The 5,048-nt window shown below is 47.9% G+C and overlaps 1 non-coding gene across 1 annotated transcript; it reads left to right on the top strand.

Annotated features, from left to right (window-relative positions):
* Nucleotides 1–1,074: 1,074 nt before the first annotated feature.
* Nucleotides 1,075–1,156, top strand: TRNAS-GCU (transfer RNA serine (anticodon GCU)). The gene has a single exon. It is a non-coding gene; the product is annotated as a tRNA-Ser (tRNA).
* Nucleotides 1,157–5,048: the final 3,892 nt, after the last annotated feature.

The raw sequence follows: 5,048 nt of genomic DNA, 5'->3' as shown, positions 1-5,048 counted from the left end.
ATAACAGCATTGTAGCGGTCAGAGGTTCCGGATAGCTGTGTTAAATCGCTCCCACTGAAGCCCATCAGCAACAGGCACACTTGAAAGAGAATCCACTTGTGAACAAACACTTCAGAGGGAATACAGAATGAAAGCAGAGCCCCGTGGGAGCAGTTGGGTGAAGCTGTTAGAACATTTATTAGTCAGACATTCTCATGTTTTGGTACAGAATCACGTCGGTTCCCTTCTGAAGGGCACATGCTTTCCAATGGCTGACTCAGCCCACCTGATGTTAATAGGTGATGGCAGGGAAATAAACGAGCAGCCCCAAAGGGGCACAAGGGCACGATGTGCTGCTTCAGTGATGGACAATTAATAAGCATTCAATGCTGTTTGTTCAAATGTTGACCATGCACGCTCCTCTGCTGCAGGGCTGCTCGCATCATTTAACCCTCCCTCCCACGTAGGTCTATGTTGATGCCATTGGAATGAGGAACAGGCAGCGAGACGCATCCGCCCAGGGCTATGGGAGACCTTTGGGTTTGAAAAGCTGCTCCTTCCCCAGTGCCACTCTTAAATTCAAAGGGATGATAGAGGTTTTCCCATAATCATCCCATCGTGGAGAGACAAAGGAGCTTTAGCTGAAGTGACAACGCAGACTGGTGTCAGCTCTTCTCTTATGAAACCTCAGGTTGGGTTGGACGTGGAAATGAAAAATACCAAATCCGGAGGCCAAGTGCTCTGCCCCGTGTGACTCAGAAGAGTGTATGAACTCCTGGTCTTGTGTTACCTCCGAGACCCTGAGCATAATTAGCACAAAATTGTGATTAAATCCATCCAATTTCTCTTGGTTGGGGTTTAAATGGCACTTTAAACAAATAAAGAATCTGAAATCACAGAACTAAGTGGCAGCCTTAGAATTCCTTAATGCTATCGATGGTGTTGAAATAGACGGGATTGGTGCATGAACAGTCTCATAAAACACAGTATAGCACAGATAAATGGAGGAGGACTTAATGGCAGCCCACAGCCGTGTCTAATTAGAAGTCATTCTGTTAATGAGCTTTACTGCATCCTCAGCATCCAAAATTGGCAGACGAGGTGGCCGAGTGGTTAAGGCGATGGACTGCTAATCCATTGTGCTCTGCACGCGTGGGTTCGAATCCCATCCTCGTCGGTGGCAAAACTCAATCCCGATGGGAGCACAGAGCGATGCTCTGCCCAGTGGTGCTCAGTGCCTCCATTGGAGGTGATGGGCACAGACTGGAACACGGGATGTTTTGCTGTTGATGTTGTTGGACATCTCTTACCTTTGGAGATCTCCAAAACCTCCCGTGATTAGTGGGACCAGATATGGGGGTTACCCATCCACTCCAACTCTGTGCTTGTGTGATTTCCTTTTAAGCATCTCCATGCTTTCATTTGCTTAGCAAGCATTCTATTTGCTGTTTCTAGAGACATATTCAGTGGGCTCCAATGCAGAGTTTGGTACAGTTTAACTCTGATTCGCCATCCAGGCAGTGTCTGCACTCCTCCTGCTGCTTTGGCTCAGTGAGACTTGAAGTTGCATTTAATGAGTGATTTATGAACTTCTATGAGCTGCTGTAGAACACCCAAGATGAAGGTTGGTGTCCTACTCATTAAAGAGTCACCCCTTCAATAAAGCTTTTCTTCTCATCTAGTCTTATGTCCTGTGTGGGATTCCAGGTGCCCAGCCACGTTGCTGAATATCAGACCCCTTCTGCAATCTTACAGTGCTCCTAAGCTGACAGCAAGATCTACCCTTGACTATCTTCTCATTATTTCTTTAAGGAATTAATGAGCTTATTGGAGCTTATTTGCTTGTTGACAGCTCCTCGCCATCACCTGGTCAAGGTGGGGAAATCACTGCGCTCACACTGCTAAGTAATTTGGGCTCAGTTTGTGACTGTAGAACTGCTGCCTCCATGTTGTCCAGCCACAGCCTTGGGTTGACCTCTACGTCACAGTCCCCATTAGCAAACTATTTTATCCACTTTCCATTCCAAAGATAATCTGCTTTGTTTTGACTCCTGACGGTGTCACGAGTCACCCAACCAAAGCAAACGTCGCACTCGGGTTAAGATGTGGAGCCAATGGTTATTGGCTGAGAGGAGATGGGCTGCACGGCTCTGCTGATCCTCAGCCAACGGGAAGGACTTGTGTTCCCCTCAGAGGCAGAAGTAAAGTGGTAACAAAGGGCTCTCTGGCAAATCATTGATTAACCTTGGCATGGTAATGTTCCTCTGAGATGTGGAATTGCCGTCCTCAGCCACTTCACTGCCCTTCAATGTCCTTTTCCAACGTCACCGTCAATGCCATTGAGCAGGAAAATGAGAACAGATGTTTTCAGTCCCACTTTGCCAGTGGGTGATGGGTGGCCATTGCGTTGCAGATCACTTTGCCCAGGAGGGGATGATGAGGAATGGAATCATTGCACTACTGCTGGGGAAAGCTTTCTCCAAATCCTAGAGTTCCAGTTACAGGAAAACACATCCTATAAACAGGATTTCAAGAGTTGCAACGCACTAAATGCCAAATGAGTTACTTCAGCTCCAAGGAAGGCTCCAGACCTCCGTGTTTACAACACAGCCCATATTCTCATGGCAAACCTCTCGCAGTCGGAGCAGCTTTAAGTTCCTTATTGGGGTTGTGCCAGCAAAGGGCTCTCCCAGTTCTGTCAGCTGGGGCTGCAGTGACACCTAGGAACCGCTCCATTCATTACAACTGAGGTTTTCTACTTTCTTCTTGGGCTGCTCTATGCCTGGAGTACTGGTCCTACTGGGAACTCCCCACCCACAGCATGGTTTGCCCTCTGCATGGCTGCATAACTTCACTTCTATAAGACATGATGCTGCTGTGCCTCATTGGGAACAGCCGGCTGGAAGAGCTGTTTTTAGCCACCCTCCTTTAATCTTCACAATTCCAACCCATGGAGATGCCTGTGGTTCCTTTGCTGTGTCTTCGGACACAGTGGGATGAGCTTCACTGAGAGTTCTCCTATTTAACAGTCCTTCCCTTTCACAAATAGCACCACCTGGACAGAAGGTCCTCCCTTTATTCCAAGGAGGAGAATGAATGCAGACAGCTCCTGCTTTGAATTACCAGGACTTTGACATGCAAAAATACTGCTGGTCCTTAGAAGGGGAGATAAGGAGACTGATAGCTTTGCTGCACAGCAAGGGGCCGGGCTGAGCACAGCCCTGCACAACTCGCATTTATTGGTACAAAAGTGCTGTAGGGATTCCTTTAAGCCAGAGCTGTATGTGAACCCTTTGAATTCTTGCCTAGTTAACACGATTCCACATAAAACCCATTGCTTCCTAAGTTACATTTCTTTTTACAGCGTGTGATGAGAGGGTATAATTTGGCAAGTTTGAAGGCACTGAATACCCCCTGTGCTGCACTAACCCTGTGCTGTTATTTCCTGGTGCTGGAAAACCAATCTACACACCCGGCTGTGCTCATCCAGCTCCAAATTGAACCTCATAAACTGCACAGAACTGCAGCAAATAGGGGGCAGTCGCTGAATACAAGCTGTGCAGGTTGCATGCATGGCAGCACCTCGAAGCTCAGCCATTGCCCATGAACAGAGCTCCTCACTGAGCAGACCCTGAGCTCCCAGAGCATTGCATTCCTCCTCCAGCCAAAGATGGGTAATTTCAGACTCAAACTCCCAGCTGCGTTCTAGGAGTGAGGAGACAAAGCTTTCATGGTCGCTGGTTTGGCACAGGCTGGTTGAAATGCAAAGCACTGCCAGGTGGGTCCTGCAGGGCTTGCAACACATGCAGACCCCAACTCCAGCACAGAGTGATTTCCTTCTCCTGATGGTTCCAATCTGAATTCTGAGCTTTCTTTGCAAGCACCAAGTGTGGGTTTTCCCCCAAGAGAAAATAATAATAATAATAATAAATAAATGAAAAGGGAGAAAAAAAAAGATGGGGGAGGAAATTTTATTTCCAAGCTTCTAAAAGGATCTTACAAACCACAGAGAGTAAAAAATTGCAAAACTATATATATATATTATATATATATATAATATATATAATTGACGGGGTCCTTTTAAGCCACTCTTCACATTATTCTAATGGTGATAGGAGATACCACGTAACCATATATGAGCTTTTTCTGTAATCCTGATCGCTGGCAAAGTTATTCCCATACAAAATTTCCCCTATATTGGACAGATCTCTTTGCTCGAAGGTAGAGAAGGAAAGAGAGTGAGATGCATCAAGGAGGGAAAGACAAGGAAAGAAATGGAAATCATCTCTTTAAAGAAGCGTTCCTAGGACGCATGCAGGCATCAATGCTGCACTCATAGCTCCGAGCTGAGCTCAACCCTGAGCTCAGCACTGCTGCATTCCGCCCACCCCAGCCTCAGCACTTCTCCCTTTGGGATTTCTGAGCTCTGCTCGTGGCAGGAGATAGAAGACGACCCCTCAGCTGCTCCTGATCCCACCCAGCCACAAACAGCAGCTCTCAATGGCACAAGGATGGAGATGGGGACGGACCGGTGCTCAGCTTTCCCAGATCTGGCACCACATCGGGATTGAAACCAACAGCTCCACGCCAGGAATGACCTCAGGAAATAAAAGCCACGACTGAGGAATGGAACCGGGGCAGAGCTGGGGCCCCTCCTGCCCACAAACATCATGATGGTGTTTGGACATCATTGCCAAAAAAAAGTAAACATCAAAATGAAGCGATCCCTTCATCCCCACCCCAACCAACAGTTCCTCAAACACTTAATATCCAGCTTAAGTGAAATAGACAGCTTTAAATCCACAGAATGGAGAGCACAGCACCCTGCAGGCCCCGCTGACCTCACAGCACCAAGCTGGAAGGGACAGGAAAACCTCTCTGTGTGGGGGTTGTGCCGCTTTCCTTTGGAGCTGTGGGGGTTTTCTTGGGTCCCATTCCCAGCAGGGAACCCCCAACCCCCCTCTCTGTGGGGCTCTATGGGAGCTCAGCCCCATAGTGCCTTCCTCCTCCTCCTCCTCCTCATCTACACCTGGCACATGGAATGCAACCACACACACACCCCAGCCAGC

This window comes from Coturnix japonica, chromosome 24 (genome assembly GCF_054131305.1).
Source record: "Coturnix japonica strain WE chromosome 24, WE-NBRP24, whole genome shotgun sequence".
NCBI lineage: Eukaryota > Metazoa > Chordata > Aves > Galliformes > Phasianidae > Coturnix > Coturnix japonica.
Note: the sequence above shows the minus strand (reverse complement) of the source record. Positions and strands in the feature narration are given on the sequence as shown.